General features: G+C 45.4%; 1 protein-coding gene across 3 annotated transcripts in view; it reads left to right on the forward strand.

The window, feature by feature from the left end:
• Positions 1-21,748, forward strand: part of MEGF11 (multiple EGF like domains 11) — a 669,285-nt gene that overhangs the window by 152,799 nt on the left and 494,738 nt on the right. For all 3 annotated transcript variants that reach the window (XM_081965210.1, XM_081965211.1, XM_081965212.1), the window contains exon 2: positions 21,102-21,193. The gene's annotated coding sequence lies outside the window, so the exon portion shown is untranslated. The remainder of the gene's footprint in view (positions 1-21,101; positions 21,194-21,748) is intronic.

A 21,748-nucleotide genomic window follows, 5' to 3' on the forward strand; every position in this document is an offset into this window, starting at 1 on the left:
TGGAGGTCCTCACGCTCCGAATCTGACCGAACACAGGTAAGAGCCTATTTACGGACCTACCTTGTGGCATTGAGAGCGGCCAAACGTAGACATTGTGCCGCTCTCATTGCGTCTGCGGATAACCGCCCTGCCGCCCTGTTTAGGGTGACCCGCTCTCTCCTGTTGCAGGAGACGCGGGAGGCACCCTTGCAGGGAAGAGCAGCGGAGTTTGGGGAATATCTGCAGGACAAAGTCGCTCAGATCCGGAGCGGATGGACCCCCCCCCAGTGGACCGGACGAGCCGTCATCAGTGAGTCTTGTGAGCCCACTCTGGGAGGAGTTTGACTCTGTTGCCCTCGAGGATTTAGACAGGTTGCGTGGACGGCTGCAACCCACCACATGTTCAATGGACCCGTGCCCCTCCTGGTTGGTACTGGCATCCTGGGAGGTGACGCGAGGCTGGCTTCTGGGCCTGGTGAACGCCTCATTGGGCGAGGGTTCCTTACCGACTGCCTTGAAAGAGGCGGTGGTGAGGCCCCTGCTCAAGAGGCCTTCACTTGACCCAACGGAGCTAGCTAATTATCGTCCAGTCTCCAACCTCCCCTTTTTAGCGAAGGTTGTTGAGAATGTGGTGGCGCAGCAATTTCCACGTCACCTCGACGAATCCGTATATCGAGACCCACGCCAGTCCGGCTTCCGACCCGGGCACAGCACCGAGACAGCCTTGGTCGCGTTGGTGGATGATCTCTGGAGGGCCAGAGATAGAGGCTGCTCCTCTATCCTGGTCCTATTAGACCTCTCAGCGGCTTTTGATACCATCAACCATGGTATCCTACTGCGCCGGCTGGAGGGGATGGGAGTCGGAGGCACCGTTTTACGGTGGTTCGGCTCCTACCTCTCCGGCCGGATGCAATATGTGTTGACTGGGGGGCAGAGGTCGACCCCGAGGCCACTCTCTTGTGGGGTGCCGCAGGGGTCGGTCCTCTCGCCCCTTTTGTTCAACGCATATGTGAAGCCGCTGGGTGAGATCATCCGTGGTTTTGGGGTTGAGTACCATCTGTACGCTGATGATACTCAGTTGTACATCTCAACCCCAAGCCACCCCAACGAGGCTGTCGAAGTGATGTCCCGGTGTTTGGAAGCCGTCGGGGTCTGGATGGGGGACAACAGACTCAAACTCAACCCCTCCAAGACTGAGTGGCTGTGGCTACCGGCACCTCGGTTCAGCCAGCTGATTCCATCACTGGCCATAGGGGGCGAACAATTGCCCCCTGTGGAACGGGCGTGCAATTTGGGCGTCCTCCTAGACGCCCGGCTGTCAATGGATGATCATGTGGCAGCCGTGGCAAGGGGGGCGTTCCACCAGGTTCGCCTGGTGCGCCAATTGCGCCCCCTTCTGGACCGTGATGCCCTACGCACAGTCACTCATGCACTGGTGACGTCTCGCCTGGACTACTGTAACGCTCTCTACATGGGGCTTCCCTTGGGACGCGCACGAAGACTGCAGCTAGTCCAGAACGCAGCCGCGCGGGTAGTCATGGGGAGTACTAGGTACTCCCATGTAACACCTCTCCTGCGCGAGCTGCACTGGCTGCCTGTGGTCTTTCGGGTGCGTTTCAAGGTTCTGATCACCATCTTTAAAGCGCTCCATGGCATAGGGCCTAGTTACCTGCGGGATCGCATCCTCCCACATACATCCCTGCGGCCAATCCGCTCTCACAGGGAGGGCCTTCTCCTGGTGCCATCCACGAGGCAATGCCAACGGGCGACACCGAGGAGTAGGGCCTTCTCTGTGATGGGCCCAACCCTCTGGAATGACCTCCCCCCCGACATTAGAACCACTACTGACCTCCGCTCCTTCCGACAGAAACTGAAGACACACCTGTTCCGACTGGCTGGTTTGGCGTAATTTATAACGTCTACCTCCTGGCATACACATTCTTACTGGTTTTTAGAGGGATAGTGTTTTAAATTTAACCTGATATTTTAAACCTTTGTATCGATTTATTTATTTAGCTGTACAGTTTGGCATATTTTATCCTCCTCTCATACATGTATTTATGTAGTTATTTCTATGTTTTAATCTGTTGTATTTTCATACGGACTGTACACCGCCCCGAGTCCCTTTCGGGAGAGGGGGCGGTATATAAACGCTAATAAATAAATAATAAATAAATGAAGGAAATCTGCATTTGTGAAAAAAAAACATAATACAATCCAGATGTATAAATACAAGCAATTACTGTTGCCTCTCACTAGGATTTATGGAAACAACTTTTAAATTACAAATGCTTTTTTTTTAATTTAAAAAAGCCTTAATTAGCTTAATATCAATAGACATTTTTGCCATGTGGGTTGCCATTGGATGTCATTAATGATCTCGTCAATTTACGCAGATCAAAGTTAATATTTGTTGAAGCAGAAATGGAGGAATAAGCATTTGCTTGCTAATTATGATGTTGGGTTTTTTTAATGGTTTGGAAAACCTTAATTATAAATGATCAGAGCTGATCTTCATAGAGTCGACTGGGGAAGGAAGGACTTTGAAAAACGAATAGGGGTTGGTTTTGGTTTTTTTTGCCCCTCTTACATAAATCACTCCCGGGATCGAATCTCTCCTTTCAAAAGGTGATGTTTTTAATGAACTTTGAAACTCGGGGGACAGGGGGGACGGGACTGAATTCTGTCTGGCATTACTTGAAAGAAGAGAAAGATTTGGCATTTTTCTTTCTCCTCCGTTTTTTTTAAACAGCTCTGCAGGTGAATAAAAAATGTTTCCCAACTGAAGTGGGGGAAACATTTGAACAATATGAATTGGTAATGCAGTTCCTAGGTTTTAATTAGGGATCTATTCTAAGATACCATTTTCCCCTCCAAAGCTGCCTCCAATTCTAAAAACTACATTTCTGAAAGCCGGCAACACTTTTTTAGATTCTGGAAAGAGTTCTCGCTGGAATGCTGAAATCTGAAAAAGAGACAAAAGGCCAGAGCTGATATTCAGCAGGTTCTGACCAGTTCTGGAGAACCGGTTGCAGAAATTTTGAGTAATTCAGGGAACTAGTAAATACCACCTCTGACTGGCCCCAACCCCCATCTATTCTCTGCTTCCCAAGTCCCAGCTGATTGGGAGGGAATGGGGATTTTGTAGTACCCTTCCCTTGCCATGCCCACCAAGCCACGTCCACAGAACTGGTAGTAAAAAATGTTGAATCCTACCACTGCAAAAGCCCAAAGGCTGAATGAAACTTACGGCCATAACTGAGCCCCAAAAGTTCTGTTGGTAAGCAAGAGAGTTCTTAAATTAGTTTTGCTCCGCTTTACGACCTTTCCAGCCACCGTTGTTAAGTGAATCACTGCAGCTGTTCGGTTCGTAACAGTTGTTAAGTGAATCTGGCTTCTCCATTGCTTTTGTTTGTCAGAAGGTCCCAAAAGGGGATCCCATGGACACCGGGACACTGCGACCGTCATAAACACAAGTCAGCTGCCAAGCGGTTGAATTTTGATCATGTGACCACGTGGAGGCTGCAACTTTCGTAAGTGTGATAAACGGTCCTAAGTCCCTTTTTTCTGTGTCCTCGTAACTTTGAATGGTCCCTACATGAACGGTTGCAAGTTGAGAACTACTTGTAAAACGAAAACCGACGCGCCATCAGAGTGGCATTTCAGATCCCTGGGGAAATGATGTAGGAATGTGAAGGATATTTTCTTGGCAAAGTGGAAAGGACTATAAAGATCAGCGTTCTTCCAAAAAGCAAGGCCCTTGTCTCTCCCTGTCTTAACTGCTCGGCTTAAAAAACAAGAAAGTGCTGCTTTTGAACCCATGCCTTTCAGTCTCGGTGTGGTTTCCTGACACACTTTTCCCATTTTGTTGTCCACAGTAATAATGTTAATAGTAAGAAATGAGTGAAACGGTGATAACCCGGGATGTGGCACGAGAGCAAACACAGTCAGAGAACAGGTCTAACTCTCCTTTATTGCTCCAACTTTTTCCCCAAACGTCCCCACGTTTATTACAGGTTCTGGAGCAAAGCTCTCACATGCACCTTTAGCATGGCTGCAAGTAGTCCAGTAAGAAAGGTTAGCTAAACAGTAACCAGGGCCAGCAGTCCAATAAGCCAGGTTTAGCCAAACAGTAACCTCCAATCATCGGCAAAGTGCACGCGAGGCTCCACAGATTCAACGCTTGTTCCCGACAAATGCCCCTCCCACTGGCACCTCCTTACATCTCAGTCCCCAGGTGTGCCTTGTGAATGGGGAGCAGGGCACTTTCCACTCTCATAGCCGACTCAGTCTGCGTTGTTCATGCCTTCTCTCTTCTCTCCGGGCTCTAGGATCAGGAGAGAGTGGTCCTTGCTCTTGACCTGAGCTCTGTCTCTCCTGCTCCCCCCTGCCTGCAAGCCTTTCTAATCATGAAATGCCTTGCCCAGACTGACTCTGCCCTTCCCCAGTTTTCCCCAAGGCCCACCGAGCTGCCCTCTCTATCCTGTCAGCTCTTGTTCCAGCACATCGTCCCCTGCAGATTCAAATGCTGACGGGAGTATGACAGAAACATTTATTTAAACTGCAAAACAGTAGTTCAGTTCCTGTTTATTTGCTCTCAAATTTTGACTCCCATCGTCGGTAGACTTTTCTGCTTGGTTTCATCCTTGTAGAGAAGGGGAATTCATCATGCACTCCTAAAAGGTATTGAAATAACAGGTGAGAGTTGGGGGGGGGCTGGCAATATTCAACAAATAATGCCTCTTAGACAAATAGACACACAGGTAGTCCTCAACGTAACAACCACAGTTGAGCCCAAAACTCCTCATGCTAAGCGAGACAGTTGCTACTAAGTGAGTTTTGATACTGCAGTTGTTAAAAGTTAATAACACTGTTGTTAAGTGAATCTGGCTTCCCTATTGACTTTACTTGGCACAAGGTCGCAACAGGGGATCATGTGACTCCGGGACACTGCAACGGTTGTAAATACGAATCAGTTGCAAAGCATCCAAATTCTGATCATGTGACCATGGGGATTTCTGCAAGTATGATAAATGTGAAAAATAACCATAAGTCACTTTTTTTAGCGCTGTTGTAACTTCGAACTAAACGAATAGTTGTAAGCAGCCAGCGGTGGGATTCACTTACCTTCCCTACTGGTTTGCAAATGTGAGTGCATGTGCCGCACCTGCGGAAGCACACCACCTTCTGCGCATGTGCAGTGCTCGCGCATTACGTCAGGGCAGGTGGGCGGAGCCTCCCACAGCCGCTATCAATTCACCCGGACCAAAGAGAACTGTCTAAATACCATCTCTGGTTGTAAGTCTGTACAGACAAATGTAAGCTGTAGAGACAAATGGAAGCGAAATGTCTTCAAAGACAAACCAGAAATCTCTTGAAAAAGCTCCTTTGGGATAATCAGGGCTCCGAGTCCTGAGAATCTCCATAGATATAAAGATAAGAATAAATCTTTATTTTCTGCTTTATGTTAAAGCTGTGTGTGTGTGTGTGTGTGTGTGTATGTGTGTGTGTATGTATATGTGTATGTGTACATGTGTGTGTGTATAACACACAACCATTTTTGTGTTGCATGGAAGGCTCCTAGGGTAGAGCTGAAAAGCAAAAGGGAAGCAGTATGCTCCCTCCCATATTTGGGCATACCAGGTGCATTGACATCACACTTAATCATTTCCTTGGCTCAGCTGATAAGGGAGGAGAGCTTGTGGCTTAGAGGCTAATACAATTGCCCAACATGTAAAAACAGCCCAGGTTCAAATCCCAGTAAGGATGGCTTTTTAAATTTTATATATTGGGGTTTTAAACTGGTTTTAAAATTGTTTTTAATTATTTAAATTGGTTTTGGGGTCTTATATACAGACAGTATGTGTGTGTTGTTTTGTCCAATGTCTTATGTTATGTTTTTGTTGTTTTGATTTTGAACGGTCTGTACACCGCCCCGAGTCCCTATGGGGAGAGGGGGCGGTTTAGAAATTAAATAAACCTTAAACCTTAACCTTATGGCTAGCTGATGAGAACTTGAAATAGATCTACACTAGTCTCCCTTTATATGTGTGTGAGTGCGTATCATATATTATATTTATAATATATGACAGTGGGAAGCCTGGGGGTCAATTTGAGTTGTCCTAGGGACCTTACATTGAATTGAATTTGTTTTTTCAATTTGTCCAGTACTTTGAATTTTTATTTCACCACATATTCCAGTAATGGTTTATTTTGATTTAAAGAATCTATAGAAATTTAACAGTGCAGAGTCACTTAAGAAAGTTTCGGATCTCTGGTTTCTCCCAGAACACATTTTTCCTCTCCTTCAGTCAATCTGCCAAGCCTTGCTGATACATTTTGCATCCGCAATGTAATATTAAAAATCATATAAATAAAATAAAACAGGAATGGTTGAGTTCTGCAGCATTCAAAAGCTGAACTTCTGCACTGGTAGAACTCTTAAGAGCTCAACTGCACCCTGTATGGAGAACAACGGCAGCCTTTACCCCTGAAAGGTTAATTTAATCTCTACCCCACACTGAAGGTTGTAACCAGTATAAAATTAAATAGTTACATTAGATGACCCTGTTTTCTGATCAAAGCAATTTCTATATACAATTTAAAAAGCCCTCCCTTTTTATGACCCTGTAGTCCCTGTTTGGGATAGAGTTTGGGGTGGGATGGGACAGGATGGAGCTGAGTATTTACTAGCCGAATGCCCTTCCTGACACCTACACAGAGTTCACAGCAGATGTTTTTTCTTTGCGCCCTGATAGAGAAACATCTGCCGCTACCTAGGATTGAACGCTCAGCCTTCTGAGCAGACGCAAGCTTCTTTACCGCTAGGCCACCATGCCATTCGCTATTTCTGTATACAATAAAGTAATAAAAACCTATTAATTTTTATTTAAATGTATATATCGAGAAGGGTTTGGACTTTGCCAAGTAGGCTGTTCTAATCACACACGGCAACCAAACAATAAATTCTACTTCGGAAAAATTGCATCACGATCATCATCACATCTTATTAAACCTGTTTTTCATTTCTTTTTTTAAGCAGCCTCCCCTCCCCTCCCCCGCACTACCAAAGATCAGCTGAAAGTACCTTTTTTTGACCAAGATTTGTTCCATCTTGTCATTTCTCTCGAGATGACAGCTTTAGCACGTCTCTTATACGGGTAGTCCTTGACTACGACTATAATTGAGTTCAAAATTTATGTTGTTAAGTGAGATGCTTGTTAAGTGAATTTTACCCCATTTTATGACCTTTCTTGCCACAGTTGTTAAGTGAATTGCTGCAGTTGATAAGTTAGAGGTCCTGTTGTTAAGTGAATGTGGTTTCCCCATTGACTTGGCTTGTCAGAAGGTTGCAAATAAGTCACTGTTTTCTGTGCCGTTGTAACTTTGAATGGTCACTAAACGAACTATTCTATGTAAGTACAAGGCTACCTGTATTTTCTAAATGGGCAATTTGTGAGATATTCTGGGGCAAAAAGGGAACATCCATCCTTCCATCCTTCCTTCCATCCCTCCCTCCCTCCCTCCCTCCCTCCCTCTCTCTCTCTCTCTCTCTCTCTCTCTTGTCTTTCTCTCTATCAATCATCTCTCCCTCCCTCTCATTCTCTCTCATTCTCCCTCTCTCCCCCTCTCCCTTTCTTTCTCTATCTCTTCCTGTCCATCTCCATCTCTCTTCCTTTTTTCTCTCTCTTTCTCTGCCTCTCTGTCTCTCTCCATCTCCCTCCCTCCCTCTCTCCCCTTTTTTCTCTTTCTCCTTCTCTTTCTCATCCTCTCCCTGTCCCTCTCTCTGTCCATCTCCATCTCTCTCTCTCTCTCTCTCTCTCTCTCTCTCTCTCTGCATTTATTGGTCGAATCAAGTTCATGCCACAAACTTCCAAGTTGAATCTGCCGTTTATTTGAGGACTTGCAGAACTCCAGAGAAAACCAAGAAGGAGCTTTATTTTGAATACGTTTTGTTGGAAGGCATATTTATTCTTGGCCTCCTGCGTAGTCTACCTGTAAGTCATTCTGGCAATACTTGGATTATAGATCAGCTCACATATTCAGCCTCTGCTTGTTCCTTTGCAAAAAATAAAAGGGTTTCTTTGACAAAACATTTAGTAGAAGCAGCATCTCCTGGCCGATGAGACATCCAGCTTTGCGTTATTCCACCCTGTAGACTCTTTATGGAGTCAACAAAATAGTATCCCAGTCTGCATTTGTCAAATCCCCCTCAGCTCATCGATGGGACTGGTGACTTGTGTTTTCTCTGCTGTTTTAATGTGAGACACGTTAAGGACAGTAATTGCTGGTTTCCCCAGTTCCTTCAATCCTGTGTTACCAGCTGGTGACCATCAATTTTTTTTTAAAAAAAAACCTTTTCATGACCCTGTAATCCAGGGCTCCTAGAAAAGGAAGACCCGCGACTCCATTTGTATGAAAGGTATTTATTAAAAGCCAACTGGTTAAAGTACAGCAAAGCCAGAACTGAAAGTTTGTGTGCGAAGGTTCCCCCAGTTCAGCAAAATCTTTGCCTTCTGGGTGATGTTGTCACATATGAAGTACAGATAGTCCTGCACCTACTACAGTTTGTTTAGTTGACTGTTCAAAGTTACATCAGCACTGAAAAAAAGGTGACTTATGACTGTTTTCACACCTACGACCATTGCAGCATCCCTGTGGTCACATGACTCTTAGCGTCGGGCTCGTACTTATGGTGGTTGCAGCGTCCCAGAGTCATTCTGACAAGCAAAGTCAACCACCGTGTTACTGACTTAACAAGTGCAGTATATCCCTTAACAACAAGCTAAGCAACAAAGGTTGTAAAACGGGGCAAAGCACATTAAACAGCTGCCTTGTTTAGCAGCAGAAATTTTGGGTTCAATTGTAGTCGGAAGTCGAGGGCTACCTCTGGGTTCTGTCCTCACTGCATGTTAGTCTATGTGCAGCTCGACAGGCAGCTAAACCCACCTATCCTCCAATAACACAGTCAGTGTGCCTAAATCTGGATGCTTTATTAAAAGAACAGGATATGGTGAAACTGGGAAAAACCGGGGTACATACCCTGTTTCCCCGAAAATAAGACTTCCCCAGATAATAAGCCCAATCGGGGGTTTTGAGCGCATGCGCTAAAATAAGCCCTCCCCTGAAAATAAGCCCTCCCCAAAAATATTGCAACACAGCAGCACCCATGAGGTGACTATGCTCGCCACCTCCTGCACCTCAAAAATAATAAGACCTCCCCGAAAATAAGACCAAGTACTTATTTCAGGAGGTAAAAAGAAAATAAGCCCTGTCTTATTTTCAGGGAAACACGGTACATGTCTTCTCCAAATGCTAAAGGAGATGGAGTCTGGCTTCCCAGTGTGCACTTGTTTCGAGAATGCGGGCAGATGGGTAATGAGGTGGGGGTCAGCTTCAAACAATATAATTGGTAATCGTCTCTCCAGCCCCTAGATGGAGTTAGAGAGCAACAACAGTGTGTTTGACACCTTGGGGTATTTATAAATATAATAAAGAGGGAACATAAATAAATAAACATTAATTAATAAATAAATCACTATCAAGAGTATACCACCACCTTCAGGCTTGAAAGTAGACCATCTGTAAAGTGCTGCCTGCGACTTAGCCAGAAACCCTGAGCTCCGTTTCCTGATTTTCATCAACTGGAAGACCAGTCTTTTTAAGTGATCTATTTCAGCCTTAAGACCTCATCATAAAAATGGGGAAACAGCAACAATTTATCTTGGAGAAAAGGCAGGGACAAGAACCAGAGAAACCTCTTGGATATTGAGAAGAAAACAGCGCAGTAAATTATTAGAGATTCTTTTAAAATAGACTGATATTAAACACGGACCTGGGGGAAAAAAAGATTTTCTTGATTGCTGCCAGATATTTACTTTCCAAACTCTAGGCAGGCGTCAATTTCAATGCACAATGCATATCACAAAACTTCAACAGCCAATCCTGAACTGGCGCACCTCCATATCATTGGAATGGGGTCATGGTGGTACCAAATGATGATTTTTTGATGTGTGAATGAGTTAACAATACAACTAATGGAATGCTTGACAATGTGCTATTGGTGCTTGCAAGAGGATGTGTACAGCAGGGGTGAAATGGTACTTTAAAAAGTAAACAAACAAAAAAAGTTCCAAGGATCAGCCGTATCACAATCAGCTGTGCAAAGCGATCTCAGAACTGTTTTTTACTTTTTTAAAGCACTTTTTTTTTTACTACCGATCGGCTGTGTAAACAATAAGCTATGCCTGATTGTCTGTGAGGTTCCTTCTTGTTGGAAGGGCCATTTTGTGTGAAGTCCCTCTGCTTTTGCATTGTGTGTGGGTCAATTGTGTAGCTTTTGTGTTGTTTTTGTGTAAAGTGTGATCGTTTGTTTATGAGCTCTCTGTGACTCTGTGAGGTTCCTGCTTGTTGCAGGGGCCATTTTGTGTGAAGTCCAGCTGCTTTTATATTGTGTGTGAGTCAGTTGTGCAGATACACCAGAGGTGAGTTCCTACTGGTTCGGCCCAGTTTGGCTGAGTGAACCGTCAGTAAAGCTGGCCAGTACCCACCTCTGAGCCACACCCACCTAGTCACATGATCACCAGGACACACCCACCCAGTCACATGACCACCAAGCCATGCCCTGACAACTAAGCCACGGCCACCAAGCCACGCCCACAGAACCGGTAGGGAAAATATTTGAATTTCACCAATGCCATGCCCCCCACACCCGCAGTGTGGGATTTGCAGCCTCCTTCCAATTAAATCAGAATAAAGATAACTTTAATAATTGAAATGAAAAAAAAGATGGCTGCCCATTTTTGAAGCTCTTCCTACCAGGCTGAAATGCCTTCCGACATCTTGGAGTAGGAGAAGTTAGGCTCTTACCCTCTCCTCTTCCAAAAACACGTCCAATGGACTGAGTTTAAACTGACTTTACCACTAAAAACATTTTAAGCCACGTTTTGGCTCGGTCCTGCTTCTCTTTTATTTATTTGTTTTATTGTATATAATTGTGAAGACGCTCGCCTCGCCTCGGAAGGTTGAGAGTTCAATTCTAGGTAAGCGACAGATGTTTCTTTCCTAGGGCACAAAGAAAAAATATCTGCTGTGAACTCTGTGTAGGTGTCAGGAAGGGCATCCGGCTAGTAAACACGCAACTCCATCCATTTGCCCTGACTGTATCCCGAATTAAGGGATTACAGGGTCATAAAAAGTGAATATTATTAACTATAATTTATAAACCGCCCAACTCCCAATGACTTCCCTTTCTCTTTTTCCTCTCCTCTTCCCCCTTCCACTTCCGTTTCCCCTTCCCCCTCCCATCCTCTTCGCTTCCCTTCCCTTCCCTTCTTTCTCTTTCCCTTCCCCTTCCATTCCCTTCTTTTTCCTTTTCCTTCCCTTATCTTCTTTCTCTTCCCCTTCCCCTTCTCCCTTCCTCTCCCTTCCCTTCTTTCATCTTCCTTCCCTTCCTCCCATTCTAACCTCAAGTCACAGAACCCAACCTCCCAATTCTCCCATATCTCTGCCCTACATGCCATCTCAAGAGGCTACTGGCCCATTAAGCTGCCTGCCAGCCATCTGGTTAAGATTCAGCTGGGTGCTTGCACACCCCGGGAGGGACGACTGACCTAGAATGCCAGAGGGAATCCTGCGACATAACCTTACTTTTCGGCGGGCAGCGATTCTGTGAGCGGGAAGCCTTCGCTGATGGAAGCAGAAAACGTAGGGAGAACATTTTCATATGTCACATGCAGCAACAAGATGCGGTCTCGCTTTGTGTGCCATCCGGGTGTTTGTTTGTTTTTTTAAATTGAGCCTTGCGTATCTGTTAATAATCTACTGATTAACCGATTTATATTTGGGCACAAACGTTGCTATCCCAGCAGGGGAAGTAATTGGCTGCATTTACAAGCCCTTGACCCTCTCCACGCAGATGGCATTCCACGATGCCAAGCAGATGCTGCAAGTGGTCTCCGGGGAGCCCAGCAACAGCTCCTCCGTGGGACTCCGTAATTAAATTTGAACACCCCTGCCGAGAATTGGAAGGTACCTGGCATCGTTTTTGGCGCTGCTCAGCTTGCTTTGCAGGGCTATCTTGGAGGCGTTGAAAATGAAGTTTCTGCTCTGACGTTTGCGGACAGGGTCATGCCAGGAGCGGCAGAGGAAGAAAAACGGCTAATCCTTTGGGAGCGGAGGAAAGCTTTGGGGAGCCCGTGCGATTGCAAAGCCAGTCGAAGGGCTGAGGCCATAAATTCAGATATAATAACAGATTAACATAGTTGGAAGGGACCTTGTAGGTCATTTAGTCCAACCCCCCATCCAAGTAGGAGACCCTACACCATTTCTGACGGATGGCTGTCCAGTCTCTTCCTGAAAGCCTCCAGTGATGAAGCTCCCGCAACTTCTGAAGGCAACTTCTCTTCCATGGGTTGATTGTTCTCACTGTCAGGAAATTCCTCCTAATTTCCAGGTTGAATCTCTCTTTGATCAGTTTCCACCCATTATTCCTTGTCTGACCTTCAGCTGCCTGGGAAAATAGCTTGACCTCCCCTCCTCTCTGTGGCAGCCCCTCAAATATCAGAAGACTGCTATCCTGTCTCCCCTGGTCCTTCTCTTCCCTAGACTAGCCATGCCCAGTTCCTGCAACCGTTCATCGTATGTTTTAGCCTCATCATCCTGGTTGCTCTTCTCTGCACTCTAGAGCTGTGATGGTGAACCTATGACAGAGGTTCCCAGAGGTGGCACGCAGAGCCTTTACTGTGGGCATGCACACCGTCATCCCAACTCAGCCAGCTGATCGTCGAGTTTACGAGGTGTGCATGCATGCCAGCCAGCTGGTTGTCAGGTTTCTGATGTGCGCATGTGCACCATCCGGCTGGTCATCGAGTTCCCAAGGCACGATCCAAGTCAAGGCACAATGTCAATCCAAAGCAATGCAGAAACCACAACGACCAGGAAACACACAGCTAAGAAAATGAACACATCGTTCCCAGCATCGCCTCCATCTGTCTTCAGTGCTAAATAGCCAGCTTCTGGTGCAGCCCATCAAGAGGGGCGAGGCTGCCTCCTTATGAGTAATCGGGCTGATCTTCACTGCTCCTGCCTTTTCTCTGCCCTATGTGTTCTTGGATCAGGGGCAGGAGGCACTTCCTCTGCCTCATCCCTGATTAGCTGCAGCGGCATAATTTCCCCACCGGAAGCCTCAGCCCCTCAGATGGATGCTGGGAGTCACTGACCAGCTCCCCTCCTGATGTGCCTGGGACTGGTTCATCCACCTCTGTGCTGACATCTGGAGATGTATCTGGGGAAGTATTCCAGGGGAGTCACCACAGGTTGTTACTTTGAATGGTTGCTAAACAAATGATCACAAGTTGTCGACCACCTGTATAGCTCAGGACTACTTTTATCGTAATAGCGACAGCAACAGAACTCTGAACACGCTTCCCCCTCCCTCCCTTTATCTTCATGTGAAATAGGGAAGGGCTTCTCGGAGATGTTTTCTCTACTTTTTTTTTTTTGGTCCTGGATCAATCCACGTTTATCCAAATGGTGTCTTGGTAGCGGTTCTTCTGGTCCTATGCTCTCTACACAAATCCTGTCCTTGCACTTATCTATTTGTTACTTTTTGGCTGACCTCTTCTTCCTCCTCCTCTTCCTCCCTCTGTCAGGCGTTCTAAATAACATGCAGAATTAAATCATTGTTCAAGGCAAAGTTATCCTTAAAGGTCCAATTTATTCATGCAGGCAATTTAGCACGTCTATGGAATTCCAACTCTAATGTTCTTCCTGGAATTCCACCTAGTTGAAAGTTCATGATCTATCCCCACACCCACAAATCCATCACATGTTCCAATCATCATCTTCCAGGCTGGCATCTACACCCCTCTGCTTCCAGTCAGGTGTCGAGGTGCGGAGACAAAAGATGACCTTGGCTTCTATAAAAGAATGTCAACAATACATTCCACAATCCTACTCCTTTCTATTCCCCCCTCCCAACTACTACACTAATGAAACAGCATAGGAAATTATAAGAAAGTGTGGCAGGCCAAAGATCCTAAAAAGAACATAACTACAGGCCTGACACCCTCCTCCTCTGGCATAATAATATTTTTTACTGTCTTTTGCCTGTATCTAGTGCTGAAAATATACAAGCTTCTCTTTATTTGAGAATAGCATCAAACTCCCCCCCCCAAACGGTTAATTCTTCTTGCATATTTGATTGCAATTTTTGAAATGTTACACAGAGTCTTCAATGAATAATTGTACTCTAAAAGAAAGTAAATATCAGGTAATAAAAACGTGAATTTAACAGATTGACAGAGAGAGAAATAGGCAATAGTGTCATTGAAAGTTGTGCAGCGAGTTGCTGTATAAAATCCATCCAATTTACGCAGGATTTCTTTTTTCTCCCACTCCGCAGTGGTGGGGGGGGGAGGCTTTTTTATTTATATTGAGGTTGAATGTTTGGAGTAATTTTACACAACATTGCGGCTTGCTTGGTTGTTATTTTTCCAATTTTGCTTTGCTTTTAATATTTCCCCCTATCCGCGGATGTCTCTAGTCCCTTTGTTTTTGAAACCATTGTGTATCTCGCTCTTACTGTGAAGTAATCTCGGTTCCCACATTTCATTAAATGGTTTAACATCAGATATTATGATCTGATTTAAATTACAGGCTTGGGAATACTTGAGTCGCATGAATTAATTAGCATTAAAAGTCAGAGTCGAAAATAAAGCATCATACCTCTTATCCCCTTCGGACTTTGTTTATGGCCAATTTCTCCTGTTGTGTTTGGGGACAGGAAAAACCCACGTCACTGGTAGCTGAACCGCTCAGGAGTAGTTGCTACAAGTATTTAGGAGTTGATCTGAGTGGCGTAGATTAATAATAATAAAAATCTTTTCTTTGTGTGCACTTCGGAGACTTTTAAAAATCAAAACCGTGATTCATCATGCAAATCCCCTCTTTAAAGATGGGAAGATTTTTGTGCTGAAGTTAATCGGAGTCCACCGTGTTTATTCTAATAGCATTAGAGATACTCCAGCAAGTATTCCTGCCCAATTTGAGGCAGGGGAATTCTAGGGTCTAAGAATGTGGGTGCACTCACAAAATGTTGTTAGAGATAATATGGTACTGATAAAGGAGAGTATTTGTAGCTCAGGGATGAAATGAGGGGTCCTTGGTGCTCTCTCAGCTCGGTTGTTTTCTTGCCGATGTTTCATTACCCAACTAGATAACATAATCAGTATTAGAAGGGAGTGGGGTATGTGGAGAGGAGGAGGAGGATGACTGTGGAATCCTTAGTGCTCTCTGACCTTGTTTGAGTTCATGTAGAAATTTCATTACCCAAATAAATGACACCAATTGTATTACAAGGGAATGGAGTATGCAGAGAGGAGGAGGAGGAGGAGGAAGAGGAGGAGGAGGAAGAGGACAATGACTATGGGGTCCTTGATGCTGTCTAAGCTTAGTTGTTTTCTTGCAGAGATTTCATTACCTGACAAGGTAACAGCATCAACTCAAACCCCACTCCCTTCTGGCATTGATTATATTACCTAGCTTGGGTAATGAAACATCTGCAAGAAAACAAACAAGCTCAGAGAACACCAGGGACCCCCGTAGTCCCCCTCCTCTTTCTCTCTGCACATCCCATCCCTTTTAGCACTGATGATGTTACCTCGTTAGGTAATGAAACATCTGCAAGAAAACAACCAAGCTCGGAGAGCACCAGGGACCCCTCAGACAATGTGGTTCTTGTTTCTTCTCATCACTCCCCTTTGATGTCCTCCATCCACTCAATTTCCTTCTGCTTTATTTTTTTTCTGGGCAAATGGACCAGAAAACTTCCAAAGTGAGAGCGGTCACACAGCCTCACTGTTGTGGTGGATCTTTCTTCATTGTTCTTTTTTCATCAAGATTAAGGTGTCATAGCAATAGCACTTAGACTTATATGCCGCTTCACAGTGCTTTTACAGCCCTCTCTAAGCGGTTTACAGAGTCAGCCTCTTTGCCCCCAACAATCTGAACTCAGAAGGATGGAAGGCTGAGTCAACCTTGAGCCAGTGAGGATCATATGTATGTTGGCTTTTAGGTGCTCGCTAAGAAAGGATTTGTTGAAATGACCATCACCTTGGAAGGATGGAAGGCGGAGTTAACCTTGAGCCTGGTGAGAGTCAAACTGCTAAATTGCAGTCAGCAGGCAGTCAGCAGAAGTAGCCTGCAGTACTGCACTCTAACCACTGCGCCACCACGGCTCACCACGGTGTCATCCCATGAACTCAGTGGTATCTTTAAAGGGTCTTTTGATTTTGCTAATGCCAACAACTCCTGGTAGCCCTCAACTTACAAATGACACCCCCCCCCCAAAAAGGTACTTATGACCAGAAGTGGTATTCAGCAGGTTCTGAGCAGTTCTGGACAACCGGTAGTGGAAATTTTGAGTAGTTCAGAGAACTGGTAAATACCACCTCTGACTGGTCCCGTCCAATCTATTCTGTGCCTCCCGAGTCCCAGCTGATCGGGAGAGAATGGGGATTTTACAGTAACCTTCCCCTGCCACACCCACCAAGCCATATCCACATAAATGGTAGTAAAAAAAAATGTAAATCCCACCACTGTGTATGACCTTATTCCAAGGGTCCATGGCTGCCCACCCACTTCTCTGAAGTCATGCAATGATATTTTGGGTTTATTTCCGGTTTCTGGCAAAAGCCATAGTGAACAGTGGGTTTGCTTAACAGACATCCCCCCCCCCCCCCAAAAGTCATAAAATTGGGTTGATCACTTGATGACTTGATTCACGATCATCGTGACTTAGGACTGTCATTGCCAGGGTCAATTATGGTTGTAAGTCAAGGATTACTGGTCTCTTCCTGCTTTGGAAATTCTTTTAGTTTTCTCTTTCTCCTCTCCTGTTTTTGAGGTAATGCCGGTTGTGGGATTTGAAGAAGATCAACATAGTCTCTTCGCTGACATTTAAGCAAGGGAATCAAATTAACTTTGATCTCAAAACTCAAAGTGGATTGTGCCCTGGTTACCGTAATACTACAAGAGATCGACAGTCTGTCAACTGCCTTTGGCTGGACTATTTATTGCTTTGTTTTCTTTAAAAGCTCAGATTCGGAGCTCGCATCTGACCCGCCTCTCTTCAGTTCCCTTTTCCTCTGGAACAAAATCTAAAACAAGCACAAGTATAGAATTAGTAGTTTTTGTGCCGTGACTGGCACTTCAAATACCCAAACAATAGGAGTGCTGAATTGCAGAGATGGTTGAAAAGAAAGATGGTGTTGAAATAATATGACATTTGAAAGAAATACAAAGCTGAGCTGCTTTGTATTTATTTGTACATGTTTTTCTTGTACATGTTTTTCTTATTTTCTTTTGACCCCGAAATAAGCACCTGGCCTTATTTTCGGGGAGGTCTTATTATTTTTGAGGTTCAGGAGGCGGCCAGCGTGGTCACCTCATGGCTGCTGCTGTGTTGCAATATTTTTGGGGAGGGTTTATTTTTTGGGGAGGGCTTATTTTAGTGCATGTGCTCAAAAGCCCAATTGGGCTTATTATCTGGGGAGGTCTTATTTTCAGGGAAACAAGGTATATGTCTGTCTGTCTAGTTAGCTAGCTATCTCATCAATCCATCTATCATCTGTCATCAATTTTTCTATCTCTTTTATGTCTGTCTGTCTGTCCGTCCACCCACACACCCACCCACCCACCCACCTACCTAATTTATCAATCCTATCAAGCATTATTTATTTATCTATCCATCCATCCATCCATCCATCCATCCATCCATCCATCCATCCATGTATCACTGCACTCTCTATCATTTATCCGTCAATCATCTCTGTCCGTCCATCTGTCCATCCATTCATCCAGCCAGCCAATTGGGGTGGGAGCCACGCCAGGCTAAGAGAGAGGTTGTTGGGTACATGATGGCTGCATCAGGGGTCCAGGTACTATAATATCCCAAACTGGTGACTGTTTCCTCCATTGCCTTCAAACTCCTCACAGAAGAGTTTTATTGGATATGTCATATTGGCACAGTCTGGTAAAAACAGATTCACCTAATTAAAAGTAAAAGTTTTCCCTCAACCCCAAACAGTCAGTCATATGGTCCAATCAAGGCGCTGTCTGGTTGCCATCACTCCTCCTTCCTCTGACCAGGTGTGAGAATGTCCTTGGTTCCCAAGAGAAAGTATTTTGTTTTGGCTACAAAACCCCAGCTATGTCTATTCCCCACTCCTTATCCCTCAGCTCTAATGTGGCAGCACTGACGCTCCAAGATGGCTTTAGTCAGGTCAGCTTCAGGGTTGACAGCCTCATGGCATCCAAGATCAACATGGTGGCCACCCAAGGTGACATTGAATGTCCACAGACCATCTTTCCCTTGGAAAAGGCCATGCCCAGTGAAGTACAGCTCGTTGACAGCTTTCCAAGCAACACCCCCAACGAAAGAGGCTTGAGGTTCCTCAGTTACATTTTATTAGAGATGTCATACTGGCCCATCTGGGAAAACCCGAATCTGAAAGCTTCCAGGTTTTCCCCACGAGACTGGACTGCCATCTGTCAGAAGTGGTGTAGGGTCTCCTGCTTGGGTAGAGGGTTGGACGGCCATCTAGTCCAACCCCTCGCCCAAGCAGGAGACGCTACACCATTTCTGAGTGACGGCAGTCCAGTCTCTTCTTGAAAGCTTCCAGTGATGAAGCTCCCACAACTTCCGAAGGCAACTTCTGTTCCATGGGTTGATGGCTCTCCCTGTCAGAAAATTTCTCCTTATTTCTAGGTTGAATCTCTCCTTGTTCAGTTTCCATCCATTATTCCTTGTCTGGCCTTCGGGTGCTTTGGAAAATAACTTGACCCCCTCCTCTCGGGGACAGCCTCTCAAATATTGAGGGTTGGAAATATCTCTGCCATTAACGTAGCCCGGTCCTGGGTAGAATGATAGGCATTTATATTTTTTAAAGATTTTAAATTTTAAAAACATTAAATTAATATTTCCCCCTTTTCTATTTCCTATATTTCTGCCATGAGACGAGACAAGTGCCGTTGTAACTCTAGAATGGTCATTGAATGAATGGTTTTAAGTCAAGGACTACCTGTGTGATCCAGAAAAAAAACGTTCTGTTTTTCTTACAATCGAGTTCTGCTTTGCAAATTCTATGAGCTCCGTTCCTTCTTCTGCGGTCATTTTTTTTCATCCCCAGATCAGCATGGGGTTCAAACTTTCATTCCTTCCTTTTTCCCACACCTGCTCAGGTTTTTATGAAAACAATCCAGTTCTTATCTGCCGATGGGGACCCCGGATAGGCTCAACCCACTGGGGTGTTCTCACTTCTTGATGCTTTGCTGGTTCTCCAGCAAATTTCATAACTGTGTCAAGAGGAACCAAGCAGTTCATTGAATTAATTTCTTGGAGGCTCGTAGAAAATACAATTTCTTGGAGGTTCCACAGGGCCCGTAGAAAATACAGTGTTTTTTTTTCCTGCTTTTTAAAAGCACTGTGTACTTCCTTTCCCTGGTGGCATCCGGCGAGTAAAAACTAATATTACTACAACGTTGAGACATTGTATTTGGCAGCGCTCAAAAGAGGTGTCATAAAAGCAATCAGGGGAAAATGGATTTCCGAGGGAAAAGGCTGTCAGGAGAACATGGGGGAGCACATGTTGCGCATTCGGTGAGCCCTCCGATGGAATGGAAAGCGAGTGAGAATCTCTCCTAAGTTCTCACGAAGTCCACCACATGAAAAGGAAATAAGGAGGACGGGCTTTGAAATAAATAATCAGAAACATGATTTGGGGATACGTTGGGGGGGGGGGAAAATCACCCTTAAAAATAAGATTTGTTCAACTGAACGAATTTCACTCTTCCCTTATGCCTTGGTCTGCCTCTGTTACATGCAGCAAGGAATGCTTATCAGTTTCTTGCATTTGGAATCTGTTGTTTAAAGTCTGAAAAGTCTGATCCTTCGGTCTCAAAGGCAACGTATTTTTCGGACTATAAGATGCACCGCAGTATAAGACGCACCAAGATTTTGAAGAGAAAAACAAGAAAAAATAGTTTTTGGCCTCTGTGCGTCCCGTTTTTGCGAAAAATGGATGAAAAACGGCCCAGTTTTTGGCCTCCCAAACCCCTCAGGAGTGCCGTTTTTACTCTCTCCAGCTCCCAGGAGAACTCTGCAGCCCTTCCAAACCCTCTGTGCACCCGTTTTTTGCCGAAAATGGACCTGCAGGGCGGTGTTTTGGGAGGCCAAAAATGGCCGTATTTGGTGTATAAAATGCACCAACATTTCCTCCCTCTTTTAGGGGGAAAAAGTGCTTCATATACTCCGAAAAGTACAGTATTTTTTCAAAAGGCAACTGGACTGTTTTTTATCCTTGAGGAATAAGAAGTTTCACTTCTCATCTGAGAAGCTTCATTGGTTCTGGCAGGATGGTGGGGGCGATGGAAGGATTAGTTCTGCTAATGTTAGTGTGGACGGAGAGGACCACTGGTTTGAAAGAGGCGTAAAAGAGGCCATTTGTGCTAAAATTGAGGAGCCCTCTCTCAACAGAGGGAGAGGGACAAGACGCCACCTATCTCCTGTCTACAACGCTGTCCTGTCAGCAGTTCTAGAACATTCCACCCCCATTTGCACCCTGATACAGATGATCCCGAGAGCACAGATAAACTCCCAAGTGGCCTCAAGAGCTCTCAGGGAGAGCGCTAGCGACCAGATGACTGAAAAAATATGCTTCTTCCAACCCCCTTCCCATTCATCCTGTCAGAACTGATGAAGCTTCTTGGATTGAAAAGTGAAACATCTTCAAGCAAAACAAGAAAGCCTTACTGCCTTTTGACTATATGACCTGGATGACTCACAATCTCCACAGACATTGATTTTTGAGTCTTTCTCCTCTGTGCCTTGCCAGATTTTTTTACTTTGGGTTTAATTGAGCAAAAACATGTTTTACAGTTGACCATTCAAGACTCATCTTCCCCAGTTCTGCCCTTCTCTAAAGGTTTGGTCTGGTACCCTGGAATTCCCAAACACTAAGCATTTCTGATCCAGGCAGGTGTGTTTTCCTACAACTTCTGTTTCTTAATCCATCTGAGTCTTCCTCACTTGTTGAGTTATACCTGCAATGATCTTGTTGCAGCTTCTTTTGGATCATGGTTCTTTCTTCTGCCTATCCATGAAGACGCTGAACTTGGCCAATCCGTAGCTACGAGGGATCCAGAGCAGACCCAGGTGAGTGGGCTGAGATTTAAGTTTGGTTCAATTGACTTTCTTTAGTTGAATGAAGTCTCTGTGGTATTAAATAGGGGTTACTATAGAACCATGATGGGGAACCTACGGCATGCGGGCTGCAGGTGGTACGCAGAGCCCTCCCTGTGGGAACGCCAGCCGTTGCCCCAGCTCAGCTCCGCTGTGCATGTGTGCACAGCTCCTGCCAGGCAGCTGGTCTTTGGGTCTCTGCCATGCATGCGTGGGGGGCCGGGCACATGCAGGAGATGCACACACACATATGCAGTGGGCGGGGCACATGCATGGGGTGCTCGCATTGCATTTTGGGGGCTCGCGCAGTGCCCCATGTCCCGTTTTGGCTTCCAGGTTAGTGCAGGAGGCTTCCCAGGCCCAAAACGGGGTGCAGGTGTTTGTGCGTGCCTGCGCGGGGGGAGGGGGCATGCCAGGCATGAAATCCTCTTACCTTCGCTACCGGTTTGGAACCGGGAGTGCTTGCTCGTGCATGGTGCTTCCACCCATGCGCAGAGCATCCGTGATGACGTCTGGGTGGATGGGCAG

The sequence above is a fragment of the Natrix helvetica genome, assembly GCF_964273705.1.
Source record: "Natrix helvetica genome assembly, chromosome: 12".
NCBI classification, from domain to species: Eukaryota; Metazoa; Chordata; class Lepidosauria; order Squamata; family Natricidae; genus Natrix; species Natrix helvetica.